Source organism: Mercenaria mercenaria, unplaced genomic scaffold (genome assembly GCF_021730395.1).
Source record: "Mercenaria mercenaria strain notata unplaced genomic scaffold, MADL_Memer_1 contig_4974, whole genome shotgun sequence".
NCBI lineage: Eukaryota > Metazoa > Mollusca > Bivalvia > Venerida > Veneridae > Mercenaria > Mercenaria mercenaria.
The window spans coordinates 8251-25287 of record NW_026463247.1 but is presented as its reverse complement, the minus strand read 5'-3'; the positions used below and the strand labels follow the sequence as shown (position 1 = coordinate 25287).

Here is a 17037-nt window from a genome sequence, read left to right as displayed (position 1 = left end):
GCTCATAACAAGCCCCAAGTGGTTCTGGGACGATCTGTGTATGAAAATAATTGGAACCACTGCCTTACCCTTGCACGATCGTAAGAGGCGACTAATAGGGTCTTAACACTTGGTTTTGCAGTAACTCTGTGATTTCAGCAGGTATGCAAGTTTTGATTCCATACCTCATGTTTTTATTTCGATGTAAATGAGGTGTGGAACCAAAATTTGTAGTCCTGTTTGGCGCCATAAAACCTATACTGTGTTGGTGCGCCGTAAAACCCGAAAATATACTCATAATAATAATAAGAGGGTCATGATGACCCTGGATCGCTAACCTGAGTAATATGAGCTACATGTTTCAAATGTCAAACTGATGCTAAAATATTAAAAACGTAGGTCAGTAAGTCACATTCATGGTCACTGAAAGTCAGTTTTAAGATCAGTGTATAACTCATATAAAGATCAAGGGGCTTTAAATGGAACCTGGGTTCTGATTTGAACAATCTTAGTAAAGGACCATAAGACAATGCCACATGTAAAATATCTAAGCTCTGTGCCTCTCAGTTTCAGAGAAGAACATTTTTTTATGTTTTTCCTATAGAACTCTACATAAAGTCAAGGGACTACGGTGCTGGACTAATATTGACCCTGGGAAAGGTCCACTAGACAATGCCACATACCAAATATCTAAACACTAGGTCTTCAGGTTTCAGAGAATAAGATTTTTGAAATTTACAATATAGCCAATTAGCGAATGGCAGCCATGTTTTTTAACGAAATAGAATGGCTTAAGCAAGTTTGGTAGGAAGTCAGTTCTGAATGGATTTTAATTCTTGGGGCAATTTTGAAAGGGGGTCACCCAAGGATCATTTCTGTGAAGTTTGGTGTAAATCTGCCCAGCGGTTTTGAAGAAGATTCTTGAAACCATTGAGGGGAAAATAAGCCCCACCCCCTGGCGGCCATGTTTTCTACCAAAAGAGAACGGCTTAAGCAATTTTGGCAGAGGGTCATCTAGAGATCATTTCAACAAAAGATTTTTGAAAAATAGTTCCTGAAAAAAAAGTTTTTTAAAGATTTTCCTTTCAGTTGCCATGGCAACCACTGTTCTGAATGTATTTAAATTTTTTGGGCAATTTTGAGAGGGGGCCGCCCAAAGATCATTCCTGTGAAGTTTGGTGTAAATCTGCACAGTAGTTTTGAAAAAGAGGATTTTTTTTAGAAATTGTAGATAGATGGACAATGCTCGATGGACATCAAGCGGTCACAAAAGCTCACCCTGAATCTTTAGCTCAAGTGAGCTAAACAAGAGCTGTCGGATGACAGCGCGCTCGACTATTCGAAGAATTGATTGAAGAATGGGGTCAAAATATTTCAACAGATTTTCAGACAAAAGAAAAAAATGGATTAAACAAAAAATGTTCCTGTATTTGTGGGTTTGGATTAGTCTTGCACTAAGTTGCAATGTGTGACCATGATGGCAAATATGTTATTAAGTTATATGTTAGGCAAAATATTGACTTGTATGAAAAGTTTAACTAATTTCCAAGTCCAAAAAGGGTCATAATTCAGTCAAAATAGTTGACAGAGTTATGTACACTTGCCTACAAATGGAAATCATGTTGATATACTAGTGTTAAAAGTTTCAAAGCCACAGTTCAAATAGTTTTGACAAAAGTTTCAAAGTCCAAAAAGGGCCATAATTCAGCCAAAATAGTTGTCAGAGTTATGTACTCTTGCCTACAGATGGAAATCATAATGATAAACAAGTGTTTAAAGTTTAAAAGCCATATGTCAAATAGTCTTGACAAAACATGGACATATACGAAAACAGAACCAATTTCCAAGTTCAAAAAGGGCCATAATTCAGCCAAAAAAGATGACAGAGTTATGTACTCTTGCCTATTGATAGAGACTATAATACTGAACAAGATATAAAAGTTTCAAAGCCATATGTCAAACACTTTACACAAAATATAAACTGGTACGAAAAACTTAACCAAGATTTCTAAGTCAGAAGGGGCCATAATTCAACCAAAATGCTTGATGGAGTGATGTACTCTTGCCTACAACTGGACATGGTGATGGTAAACAAGTGTTGAAAGTTTTAAAGCTTTATCTCAAAAGACTTTGTCAAAATGTAGACTGGTATGAAAAACTTAACCAAGATTTCTAAGTCAAAAAGGGGCAAAAATTCAACCAAAATGCTTGATGGAGTTATGTACTCTTGCCTACAACTGGACATGGTGATGGTAAACAAGAGTTGAAAGTTTTAAAGCTTTATCTCAAAAGACTTTGTTAAAATGTAGACTGGTACGAAAAACTTAACCAAGATTTCTAAGTCAAAAAGGGGCAATAATTCAACCAAAATGCTTGGTGGAGTTATGTACTCTTGCCTACAATTGGACATGGTGATGGTAAACAAGTGTTGAAAGTTTCAAAGCTTTATCTCAAAGGACTTTGCCAAAATATGGACTGGTACGAAAAACTTAACCAAGATTTCTAAGTCAAAAGGGGCCATAATTCAGTCAAAATGCTTGACAGAGTTATGTACTCTTGCCTATAACTGGGCATGGTGATGGTAAACAAGTGTTGAAAGTTTCAAAGCTTTATCTCAAAAGACTTTGTCAAAATGTGGACTGGTACGAAAAACTTAACCAGGGTGTGACTCTGACGCCGATGCCGACGCTGTGGTGAGTAGGATAGCTCTACTTATTCTTCAAATAGTCGAGCTAAAAAGGGTATACACTGAAGTTAAGCAAGACGGCATAACTTTAATAAATGAAAATACTTAATTATTGTTCTATTCCCATGTGTATTTACTACACCCAGAACATAATGGTAAACATTTTTAAGAGTACATTTTGAATGTTATTAGACCTTTTTTCAGTAAGGATAGTTTGGCCATTGCAATTCAGCATTTCTGTTTATTTAAAACCTTTTTATTTATATTAATGATATTTATGGAAAAACTTCAAATTCCATTATTAATCAACAAGAGGGTCATGATGACCCTGGATCACTGACCTGAGTAATATGAGCTACATGTTTCAAATGTCAAACTGATGCTAAAATATTAAGAAAGTAGGTCAGTAGGTCACATTCATGGTCACTGAATGTCAGTGTTAAAATCGATGTGCAAACTGTATATGTCATTCAAATTACAAGGCTGTATCTTAAACAAGAGGGCCAAGATGGCCCTAGGTCGCTCACCTGAGAAACACACAGTAACAGTGTAAACATGTTTGACCTAGTGATTTCATGGAAACAAATATTCTGACCAATTTTCATTAAGACTGGACCAAAAATGTGGTCTCTCAAGTGTAAACAAGTATTTTCTTCAATTTGACGTAGTGACCTAGTTTTTGAACCAAGATGACCTACATTCGGACTTGACCTACATTTGATTAAGGCAATCATTCTAACCAAATTTCATGAACCTCAATTGAACAAGAGCTCGTTGAACACGAAATGCCTCCCTTGATGCATTCAGTAATTGCACAAGGAACAGAAATTATAAGCTCACTGTAAACAAAAGTTTTAATGTTCTGGTCCAATCTGACCTTGACCTTTAACCTATTAACCTAACAAGAGCTCACAGGGTGATCATGGCACCGACCACTGAGCCATTTTTTAATGTTCCAAATTTCAAGACTAGCTCAAGGTCAAAATCAAGGTTAAATTTCATTTCAGTATAAAACACTGCATGTGGTCCAAATTTGAAAGCTGTAGCTTGAGAAATGTGGAAGTAGGTCACTAGATCAATTTCAAGGTCAAAGTTCATTTCGGTACACAGAACTATGCATGTGCTTCAAATCTGGAGGCTGTAGCTTGAGAAATGTGAAAGTGGATACCAGGTAAAAAAATCAATGTCAAATTTCAATTCAGAACACAGAAATATGCAAGCTGTCCAAATTTGAAGCCTGTAGCTTCAGAAATGTCAAAGTAGGTCACTAGGTCAATCTCAAGATCAAAGTTCATTTCGGTACACAAAGCTAGGCATGTGGTCCAAATTTGAAGGCTGTAGCTTGAGAAATGTGAAAGTAGGTCACTAGGTCAAAATCAAGGTCAAATTTTATTTCGGAACACAAAACTATGCATATGGTCCAAATTTGAAGCCTGTACCTTCAGAAATGTGAAAGTAGCTCACTAGGTCAATAACAAGGTCAAAGTTTGTTTCAGTACACAAACCTATGCATATGGTCCAAATTTGAAGGCTGTAGCTACAGAAATGTGAAAGTAGGTCACTAGGTCAAGATCAAGGTCAACTCGTGTCAAGGTTGATCTTGCCACTTAAAATAATGAATGATGTAGGTTATAGACATGAAGATTCTAAATTTTTCCCTATATAAGTCTATATGAACCATGTGACCCCCGGGGTGGGGCCATATTTGACCCTAGAGGGATAATTTGAACGAATTTGGTAGAGAATCACTAGATAATGCTACATTACAAATATCAAAGCACTAGTCTTTGTGGTTTGGACAAAAAGATTTTCAAAGTTTTTCCCTATATAAGTCTATGTAAACCATGTGACCCCCAGGGCGGGGCCATATTTGACCCTAGGGGAATAATTTGGACAATCTTGGTAGAGGACCACTAGATGATGTCATATACAAAATATCAAAGCCCTAGGACCTGTGGTTTTGGACAAAAGGTTTTTCAAAGTTTTTCCCTATATAAGTCTATATAAACCATGTGACCCCCCCGGGGTGGGACCATATTCGACCCAAGGGAAATAATCTGAACAATCTTGGTAGAGGACCACTAGATTTTGCTACACACCAAATATCAAAGCCCTAGGTCCTGTGCTTTTGGACAAGAACATCAGAAACCGTTGTTCCTGGCAAATGTGACCTTGACCTTTGACCTAATGACCTCAAAATCAATAGGGGTCATCTACTGGTCATGACCAACCTCAATACCAATTTTCTTGACAATAGGCCTAAGCTTTCTTGAGTTATTGCCCGGAAACCATTTTACTGTTCCTGGTCACTGTGACCTTGACCTTTGACCTACTGATCTCAAAATCAATAGGGGTCATCTGCTGGTCATGATCAACTTCCCTATCAACATTCATGATCCTAGGCCCAAGCGTTCTTGAGGTATCATCGGGAAACCGTTTTACTGTTCAGGGTCACTGTGACCTTGACCTTTGATATACTGACCTAAAAATCAATAGGAGTCATCTGCTGGTGATGACCAACCACCCTATCAACTTTCATGATCCTAGGCCCAAGCGTTCTTGAGTTATCATCTGGAAACCGTTTAACTAATTGGGGTCATTGAGACCTTGACCTTTGACATACAGATCTCAAATCAACAGAGGTCATCTGCTGGTGATGACAAACCTCCTTATCAACTTTCATGATTCTAGGCCCAAGCGTTCTGAGTTACCATCCGGAAACGGATTGGTCTACATACAGACCAACTGACCGACAGACCGACCGACATCTGCAAAACAATATACCCCTCCTTCTTCGAAGGGGGGCATAATAAAAATACAGCCTCTATCGCATACAAAACGTTTTTCTTTGATTTGTCCTAGTGACCTAGTTTTTGACCCCAGATGACCCATATTCAAACCTGACCTTCATTTCATCAAGGCTACCTTTCTGACCATATTCCATGAAGATCAATTGAAAAATACAGTCTCTATCACATACACAAGGTTTCTCTTTGATTTGACCTAGTGACCTAGTTTTTGACCACAGATGACCCATATTTTAACTTGACCTTTCATCAAGGCAATCATTCTGACTAAATCTTATGAATATCCAGTGTAAAATACATTCCCTATTGCATACAAAAGGTTTTTCTTTAATTAGACTGGGTGACCTAGTTTTTGACCCTAGATGACCCATATTCAACTCGACCTAAATTTCATCCAGACAAACATTCTGATCAAATTTCATGAAGTTCCGGTGTAAAATGCAGCCCTATTGCATACACAAGGTTTTTCTTTGATTTGACCTACCGACCTAGTTTTTGACCCAAGATGACCCATATTCAAACCTGACCTTGATTTCATCAAGGCAATCATTCTGACCAATATTCCTGAAGATCAATTGCAAAATACAGCCTCTATTGCATACACAAGGTTTTTCTTTGATTTGACCTAGTGACCTAGTTTTTGACCCCAGATGACCCATTTTCCAATCTGGCCTAGATTTCATCAAGGTTATCATTCTGACAAAATTTCATGAAGATCAGTTGAAAAATACAGCCTCTGTCGCATACACAAGATTTTTCTTTGATTTGTCCTAGTGACATAGTTTTTGACCAAAGATGAACAATTTTCAAACCTGGCCTAGATTTTATCAAGGAAATCATTCTGATCAAAATTCATGAAGATCATATGAAAAATACAGCCTTTATCGCATACACAAGGTTTTTCTTTGATTTGAACTATTGACCAAGTTTTTGACCCCAGATGACCCTTTTGAACTTGGCCTAGATTTCATCAAGGTAATCATTCTGACAAAATTTAATGAAGATCAGTTGAAAAATACAGCCTCTATCGCATACACAAGCTAAATGTTGACAGACAGATGACAGACGCCGGACATATCGAGCGATCACAATAACTCACTTGAGCAATGCTCAGGTGAGCTAAAAACAAGAAAGTAGGTCAGTAGGTCAAGGTCACAGTCAAGTGGCCCCTAAATACTTGGGGTCATCAGGTAATTACAATTAAACAGTCTAGGAAATATGATCAGATAACTGTTGAAGTATTTTTCCTATATAACTCATAATATTGTACAAGTGACTCCTGGGGCAGGGCCTATTTTCACCCCAGGAGCATAATTTGAACAATCTTGTTAGAGAACCAGTAGGCAATGATACATACCAAATATCGAAGGCCTAGGTCTTGAACTTCCAGACAAGAAGATTTTTAAAGTTTTTTCCTATATTAGTCTATGTAAAACTTGGGACCCCCACGCCTTGCGGTTTTGGACAAGAAGATTTTTTAAGTTTTTCATTTTGGTTGCCATGGCAACCAGAGTTCTGTGTGGAATTCAATTCTTTGAACAACTTTGGAAGGGGACCACCCAAGGAATATCCAGGCCAAGTTACATCAACTTCCACCAAATGGTTTCAAAGGAGATGTTGTTTAAAGGAAAGTGTTGACGTACGGACGGACGACATATGGACGTACAGATGCCGGACGGTGAGCGATCACAATAGCTCACCTCAAGCACTTTGTGCTCAGGTGAGCTAAAAAAGCAGTTTCATTTGTGAATACAGTAAATCAGCAAGATCTTGCTTCTGGGGTTGAAACTGACAGAAAATCTGTTTATCTTTTCTAGGTGCATATCCAGAGCAAGTGACCCATATTATATACTTTTTTATCAGTGAGGTGTGTTTGGGAAGATACATACTACTCTGGCTAATGCTCATGCAAAGTTAGTTCAAAATCTCTTATGAAAATAGAACTAGAATTTATCTTTTATTTTAAGAAATATTTGAGAACATTTTTTTCTTCTTCAAAATAGCTGAAATTTCAAAAAGGTAAAAGTCAAAAGGATAGCGAAGACATTGTGCATCAAAATGTTTGGCACAAGGGAAGAACTCTCACCTCATACTGCTTTGAAAGACCCCAGTTTGTCAGCCGTAATTCTGCCTTTTCTACTCCAGCTTTATATCCTATGATTTTCACAAGAATGCTAGTACCTGTCAATATATTATCTGCATCTACAAAAAAGAAATAAATGGTGATCAATTATTATCAGAAATACTACACAGATCCACTTATAAACTATATGTGTGTCCATAAGACACAAGTGCTCCCCATTTCTGGAAGGTGATTTTTAAAAATCACCTCTATGTAAACGCGCAGAATTTAATCATACAACTGTTTCATATCAATCAGCTGTACAATGTAGTTCAATGTGGAATTATTTTACCACCTCTGACGTCATTATCATTACAGACCGGAAAATTTGGCCTACTCCATCACCACCTTTGAGGCAGCCGTGGACTTGATCACAAACTAAAACGTACTCCTGCCCAGTAAAAAATAGTTCAACATACTTTGAAAATATACCAATGGCGCAGTAGTTTACTATGAATAACTATCGGCTGCATGCCTTGACTTTACAGGGGGTTTGAATGCATAACTGTATTTATTACCAAAGCGCAGTATCATATTGATGATATGGTTAGCCGAATTAAATCCTATATGTATTGGGTTTCTAACTATCAAAGCTATCAAAGCACTATCAAAGCACTGTTAGCGCCTGTGCCATTTTTGGAAAAATGCAGTCCCTATTGCATACACAAGGTCATTCTTTGATTTGACCAGGTGACCTAGTTTTAGATCCAACATGACCCATATTTGAATTTTACCTAGATTTCATCAAATCAAACATTTTGATCAAATTTCATGAATATCCTGCCTAAAATGTAGACCCTATTGCATACACAAGGCTTCTCTTTGATTTGACTGGGTGACCTAGTTTTTGACCCCAGATGACCCATATTCAAATTTGAACTAGATTTTATCAAGACAAATATTGTGATCAAATTTCATGAAGATCCAGTGTAAAATGCAGTCCCTATTGCATACACAAGGTTTTTCTTTGATTTGACCTATCAACCTAGTTTTTGACCCCAGATTATCCATATTCAAACTTGACCTAGATTAATCAAGGCAACCATTCTGACCAAACTTCATGAATATCCAGTGTAAAATGCAGCCCTATTGTGTACACAAGGTTTTTCTTTGATTTGACCGGGTGACCTAGTTTTTAAACCAAGATGACCCATACTTAAACTTTACCTAGAACTTATCCAAACAAACACAGTGATCAAATTTCATGAAGATCCAGTGTAAAATGCAGTTCCTGTTGCATAAAAAAGGTTTTTCTTTGATTTGATCTAGTGACCTAGTTTTTGACCCCAGATGACCCATATTTAAACTTTATGTAGATTTTATCCAGACAAATATTCTGACTAAATTTGATGAATATCCAGTGTAAAATGCAGCCCCTATTGCGTACACAAGGTTTTTCTTTTATTTGACCGGGTGACCTAATTTTTGACCCAATATGACCCATATTCAGTCTTGACCTAGATTTCATCCAGACAATTATTCTGATCAAATTTCATAAGATCCCGTGTAAAATGCAGTCCCTATTGCATACACAATGTTTTTCCTAGTGGCCTAGTTTTTGATCCCAGATGACCCATTTTCAAACTTGATCTAGATTTTATCAAGGCATTATTCTGACCAAATTTCATGAAGATCAATTGAAAAATACAGCCTCTATCGCATACAACAGCTAAATGCTGACAGACAACAAACAGACGATGGACGACAGACAGACGCCGGACATCGAGCGATCACAATAACTCACCTAAGCTAAAAAGACCCTACTACTCAGAGGGGTTAAAGGTCAAGTATGGAAGGGGTACTGACATTCTTTATTTTGATGGAATTAAATTATATCAGAAACAAGGAGCTGCATTCAATAAATGCATCAAGCCTTCAGTGGCATCCTGGTCGATAGATTTTACACCCAAGTCCAAAATGAGGTCAAAGTCAAACTGAGGTCAGGTGATATTTGTAGATGAGGAATGGTCACAGTTAACATCTGTATTATTATCAATTCATTCTTGTAAGAGGTATTAATGCTAGACGAAACAGTCCCATTTGGTTAACCAAGTGATGGCCCATATAAAGCAACCCAAGTCCAAAATGAGGTCAAGGTCAAACTGAGGTCAGGTGATGTCTGAAGATGAGGAATTGTCACAGGTTACATCTGCTTTGGTATCAAGTCATTCTAGTAAGGGGTATTGATGCTAGACGAAACGGTCCCATTTGGTTAACCTCGTACGGACGGACAGACGAATGGATGGACAGGACAATCACTATATGCCTCCCGCATCAGTAGATGCTGGGGCATAAACAAGAGCTGTCACAGGAGACAGCGTGCTCGACTATTTCGATGCTGGATAGTGAAACTGGGCACATTTGTGGTAACTAGAGCTGTCACTGGAGTGTTTAATGACTACAATTGTGGATGAAGATATTGCACAATAGCCTGAGTCTATGTCAAAAATATCAACTTAAAGTAATAAGAGAGGTAAAGATAAAATGTATCAAAACACTATATAAGTATATCCTAAGCAAAAAGAGGCATAATTCATTAAATATTGGTGCCAGAGTTATGCAGCTTGTGTCACATAGTGTGGGTGATGATGTAGAACAAATATTTTAAGTTTGAATCAAATCCATTCAGTAATAACAGAGACAGAGTGAAAGTGCATCAAAACTTTAACCTAAATTTCTAAGTAAAAAGGGGAAATAATTAATGAAAGATTGGTGTCAGAGTTATGCACCTTGTGTCATATGATAAGGGTAATGATGTTGAACAATTGTTTAGGTTTGAATCAGATCCATTCAGTAACAACAGAGATAGAGTGAAAGTGCATAAAACTTTAACCTGAAATTCTAAGTAAATAGGGGTATAATTCATGAAAAATTGTGTCAGAGTTATGCATCTTGTGTCATATAATGTGGGTGATGATGCTGAACAACTATTTTAAGTTTGAATCAAATCCATTCAGTAAAAACAGAGGTAGAGTGAAAGTGCACCAAAACTTTAACCTGAAATTCTAAGTAAAAAGGGGGAATAATTCATGAAAAGATGGTGCCAGAGTTATGCACCTTGTGTCATATGATGTGGGTGATGATGTTGAACAACTATTTTAAGTCTGAATCAAATCCATTCAGTAATAACAGAGATAGAGTGAAAGTGCATCAAAACTTTAACCTGAAAATCTAAGTAAAAGTGGGGGACAATTCATGAAATATTGGTGCCAGAGTTATGGCCCTTATGTCAGATGATGTGGATGATGATGAGGAATAAGTATTTCAAGTTTGAATCAAATCCATCAAGTAATTACAGAGATAAGTTGAAAAAAGAGAAAGTGTAAAAAAACTTTAACCAAGGTGGGGACGCGGAAAGACGCCGACGCCGGGGCGAGTAGGATAGCTCTCCTTATACTTCGTATAGTCAAGCTAAAAACGTCCAAGAAACTACATGCACATAAAGTATAAAGTCTTTGCTAAACTCAAATTATATTTCTATTTATTTTTTATTTATTCTTATTTTATTTATTCATTTTATTTATTATTATAGCAGATGATGATGATAAAGTTACATTTTAAGTTTCAAGTCATTATCTTATATTGTACTAAAGTTATATCCAGAAAGCGAAAATTGCCAAAGAACTTGAGTATGAAAGGGGCATAATTCTGTCAAAAATACAATTAGAGCTATGCGGATTGTAACCACACATGCAGATGATGATTGTAAAGAAACATTTTTAATTTCAAGTCATTATCTTTTAAAGTACCAAAGATATCTCTATAAACGAAGCTTTCGAAAAAATTTAACATGAAAATAATTCCAAGTATAACAACTTGGTGACCTTGACCTTGGGTACAATGGTCCCAGCCCCTGCACATACTGTTTGTATGCTGGACAATGTTAATGTGAAATTACAGTAAGATATAAGCAATAGTAACGAAGATATGACAGAAAAACAAAGGTTGCAGAAAAACTTTAACCTTAAAAATAACCTAAGTATAACACCTTGGTGACCATGACTTTGAGTATAATGGGTCCAGCCCCTGCACATACTTTGTTTGCATGCTGAACAATGTTAATGTGAAGTTACAGTAAGATATACGCAATAGTAACAAAGAACAAGAGGGCCATGATGGCCATGTATCGCTCACCTGAGTACCATTGCTCAAAATGATATGATCAAGTTTGACATAGAACACATAGGCATACATATAAAATATCATCAGGATAAACATTTTCTTGTAACAGTCCCTTATGACCTAGTCAGGGCCAATTTCCATACCAAGTTTGAGAGTCCTAGGCTCAAATGCTACATTTTTGTACTAACATGACTATTCCTTACCCTGGAAGATTTAAATAACATTTAAAACCAATCTCATTAGATGCTGCTGATATATATTCGTTTACATAAAATAAAGGGAGGTAATTTGTCATAAATTCAGTCAAAAGTTATTTACCCTGATTGTCTGAGTCCATCTGATGGCACAAAAGACATTTCAAATCTGTATCTTCATTGGTTACTGAGATACACCCGTTTTAATTTGAAACAAAGGGAGGTAATTTGAAATAAGATCAGTCCATAGTTATCTACCCTGATTGCCTCAGTCCAACTAATGACAATAATGAAATTTCAATGCGTTCTTTAAATATTTACCACGATAAATCCATTTTTATTAAAATCAGGGGAGGTAATAATGCACTGGTACATGCATGTAGAAGATACAGAGTACAAGCCTATACAACAATATATTTAGTAAAGTATTCATACTGATAAATGTTCAATCAAGAGTTATCTAATATGACTATTTCTTACCATGGAAGACATAAATAACGTCTCAAACCAATCTCATTAGAAGCTGCTAAGGTGTATTCATTTAGATAAAAAAATAAAGGGAGGTAATTTGTCATAAATCCAGTCAATATGTATCTTCACTGATTGTCCAAGTCCATCTGCTGACATAAATCAAATTTCAGATCAGTATCTTCATTAGTTACGGAGATATACCCATTTTGAGAGTCCTAGGCTCAAATGCTAGTCCGAGTCCATCTGATGGCACAAAAGACATTTCAAATCTGTATCTTCATTGGTTACTGAGATATACCCATTTTAATTTGAAACAAAGGGAGGTAATCTGACATAAAATCAGTCCATAATTATCTACCCTGATTGTCTCAGTCCAACTTATGACAATAATGAAATTTCAAATAAGTCCTATAAGTACTTACTGATATAAATCCATTTTAATTACAATCAAGGGTGGCAATCATATATAAAACTAGAAGATGCTTTTGTAAAACTAGTGGTTCTCAAGTCACTGTTCTGGCTCCTGTGACCTTGAACTTTGATCAAGTGACCCCAAAATAAATAGGGGTCAACTACTCTGCATGTCCAATCATCCTATTAAGTTTCAACATTCTAGGTCAGGTGTTCTCAAGTTATTTTCCGAAAATGATTTTATATGACCAGGCCCCTGTGACCTTGACCTTTTATAGACAGACCCAAAAATCAATAGGGGTCATCTACTCTGCATGTTCAAACTTCCTATGAAGTTTCAACATTCTGGGTTAAGTGGTTCTCAAGTTATTCATCGAAAATTGTTTTCCATGTTCAGGCCCCTGTGACCTTGACCTTGAATAGACTGACCCCAAAATTAATCGGGGTCATTTACTCTGCATGTCCAATTATCCTATGAAGTTTTAACGTTCTGGGTCAAGAGGTTCTCAAGTTATTGATCGGAAATGGTTTTCCATGTTCAGGCCCCTGTGACCTTGACCTTTAACAGAGTGACCCCAAAATAGATAAGGGTCATCTACTCTGCATGTCCAATCATCCTATTAAGTTTCAACATTCTGGGTCAAGTGGTCCTCAAGTTATTGACCGGAAATGGTTTTCAATGTTCAGGCCCCTGTGACCTTGACCATTAACAGACTGACCCCAAAATAAATAGGGGTCATCTACTTTGCATGTACAATCATCCTATGAAGTTTCATCATTCTGGGTCAAGTGGTAGTCAAGCTATTGATCGGAAATGGTTTTCAATGTTCAGGCCCCTGTGACATTGACCTTTAACGGAGTGACCCTAAAAACAATAGGGGTCATCTACTCTGCATGACCAATCATCCTATGAAGTTTCAATACTCTGGGTCAAGTGGTTCTCTAGTTATTGATCGGAAATGGTTTTCAATTTTCAGGCCCCCGTGACCTTGACCTTTGATGGAGTGACCCCAAAAACAATAGGGGTCATCTACTCTTCATGACCAATCATCTTATGAAGTTTCAACATTCTGGATCAAGTGGTTCTCTAGTTATTGATCGGAAATGGTTTTCAATGTTCAGGCCCCTGTGACCTTGACCTTTGACTGAGTGACCTCAAAATCAATAGGGGTCTTCTACTCTTCATGACCAATCATCCTATTAAGTTTCAACATTCTGGGTCAAGTGGTTCTCTAGTTATTGATCGGAAATCGTTTTCAATGTTCAGGCCCCTGTGACCTTGACCTTTGACAGAGTGACCCCAAAAACAACAGGGGTCGTCTACTCCAGCAGCCCTACAACCCTATGAAGTTTGAAGGTTCTAGGTCAAATGGTTCTCCAGTTATTGCTCGGAAATGAAGTGTGACGTACGGACGGATGCACGGGCGGACGGACGGAAGGACGGACAGGGCAAAAACAATATGTCTCCCCCAGAGGGGGGGAGACATAAATAGCTGAGTTTGGCCCTTTCAGGGGCCATAACTCTGGAACCCATAATGGGATCTGGCCAGTTCAAGAAAGGAACCGAGATCTCCTGGTGATACAAGTTGTGTGCAAGTTTGGTTAAAATAAAATCATAAATGAAACCACTATCATGCAGACAAGAAATTGTTGACGCACGCACAGACTGACGACGGACGAAGGGTGATCACAAAAGCTCACCTTGTCACTAAGTGACAGGTGAGCTAAAAAAAAAAGGAAGGAGGGGGGGTGGGGGGGCGGGCAGGGGATGCATGATTGGTGGTGGGCATGACTGGGGGGGGAATGGTACAACTTGCATGTTGATAAATATTCACAACTTCATATGTTTATAATAAATGTTCATGGAAAAGAATGAAAGAAATCTAATGAAACTCTACATAATGGTAAGTTTGTTATGTACAAATACATGGATTTTTATACAATTAAAGGGCAATAACTCTGAAGTTACAAAAGAAATCTGAACGAAACTGTGTGTGCACAACCATATTATGGTGATCTAATTTTCTGTTTAAGTTTCATAGTTCAAGGTCAAATATATCAAAAGTTATGATGCAGAAATTGCCATATTTATAGTACTCTATATAGTTAACACTAGAAACTTCTAAGGGCCATAACTCTGGTGTTACTTGGGCAATCTGACTGAAACTTGACGGGCCCCAAATGGTAAGTTTGTTATGTACAAATATGTGGATTTTTATACAGTTAAAGGGCAATAACTCTGAAGTTACAAAAGAAATCTGAACGAAACTGTGTGTGCACAACCACATTATGGTGATCTAAATTCTATTTAAGTTTCATAGTTCTAGGTCAAATATATCAAAAGTTATGATGCAGAAATTGCCATATTTATAGTACCTTATATAGTTAATACTAGAAACTTCTAAGGGCCATAACTCTGGTGTTACTTGGGTAATCTGACTGAAACTTGACGGGCCACATAAACTCATTGTGGTGAACATGTATATGAAGTTTATAAAAATATTCCCAACCACTTCCTAGATATGGCTACGGACAGACAGACGGAAAGACGGACGGACAACGTCAAAACTATAGGTATATGCAAAAATAAAAGACATTACCTTCTCTGCAGCCCTTGTCAAATACTTCAAAATATTTTGATGAGTTGACTAAACCACCAATAACCAAGGTTACTCGACTTAGGTGTTTGAAGGTTTTAGCTATCTCCTTCACAGCTTCAACAAATTCTTTCGCAATATTCTTCCCATGAACCAGATAAGGACCTACAATTCAAGAGGCTCAAATTATCTCAAGTCAGGGCTCCAGATAATTTTTTTGGCCAATGAGTATTTACTCAACATATTTTTTGTGAATGAGTAAAATGGTAAAATCTGAAATTGACTAGAAGTAATTTTATTCCTGAAAATTTATAGATGTGAAAAAAACAGAAATCAGTTTTATAACATATTTATTGGGTGTAACACCCATGCATGTGTTTGCAGTTTAGTTTCAATTCATCATTTAAGTTTTTGCTTCATTTTTTCCCTTGGCTTGCTTTGGCTTCACACTCACTGTCGAATAAAATAGAATATTCAATATATCTTTAGCTATGTTTTGGGGATCAGTTTTGTTGGTTTAAAGAATGCGTAGAGTGTTTGTTCATTTATACATTCTTAGAAAGAGACATTTTTGTTTATTCCGCACCGGAAGTTGATATTTTAAATCGACACCGCTTTAAAATACACTACCGTATCATCAATATTAATTCCCAACTATTTGATATATGCAGACATTGAGTGTAAAAAATAGTTTAATCTAGATTTATAGAGTACCATTCAATGCGTGTGTAGGTTCAATGTGGGAGAATTAATGCCGACTGTGCTCTGTTACATAAAGCATCTGGACGATTCAGATTTTGTTTACGCCAATAAAAAGTCATTGCATGCGTTTCTGTTATTTCATATACGCTTTTATACGCTTAAAAATTATCAGACATGCGTATATGCATTATTTCAAAGCGTAATTTACGCTAATACGCATCTTATCTGGAGCCCTGTCAAGTGGCTCACATAACGAGGAAATCAACTTTGCTCCTAGCCAAGTATGGTGAACATCCATTAAGCTGTCACAGACATGCTTGAAACAAGAGAGACAGCCATATCCCTAGCCTCTGTGTTTTACAAATTTCATCAATAATTAAGGAACTTGTACATCCAGTCATCTACTGATGCAAAATTTAACTATGTTCAGTAACAACAAATGAATTTAAGTACACAATAAGGCAGATAACACCAGAAGTATTTCAAACAGATTCATGGTTCTTCTACTAAGTGCCCTATAATTCTGATCATTGTCTTCAATGACTGTAGGTCAAAGCTCCTTACTTATTGGGTGGAAGTTGTTTTCAGTCCAAAGGTCACTATAGACCTCTGACATACTAACCACCAAAACACTAAAACAGTAAGGGTCATTTACTGACCACAGGCAACCACCCTATGAAGTTTGAGGACTGTAGGCCAAACTATTCTTTAGTTATTAAGGGGAAACTATTTCAGTTTCAAGGTCATTGCGACCTTTGCCTTTGACCTTCTGACCCCAAAACAACAAAGATTATCTACTGTCTACAGGCAATCAACCTATGAAGTTTGTGAGACCAAACATTCTCTAGTTATTGACTGGAGACAAAATGGTCTACCTATGGACAGACCAACTGACAGGCATACACTAATCGAAATATTGTACCCTCTCTTCCAAGGGGGGCATAAA

The 17037-nt window shown here is 37.1% G+C and overlaps 1 protein-coding gene across 1 annotated transcript in view; it reads right to left on the bottom strand.

The window, feature by feature from the left end:
• Positions 1–15548, bottom strand: part of LOC128554365 (uncharacterized) — a 45344-nt gene extending 29796 nt beyond the window's left edge. Inside the window, exons 1-2 of the mRNA XM_053535649.1 lie at positions 15393–15548; positions 7559–7674 (exon numbers count right to left, since the gene is read on the bottom strand). The gene's annotated coding sequence lies outside the window, so the exon portion shown is untranslated. The remainder of the gene's footprint in view (positions 1–7558; positions 7675–15392) is intronic.
• Positions 15549–17037: the final 1489 nt, after the last annotated feature.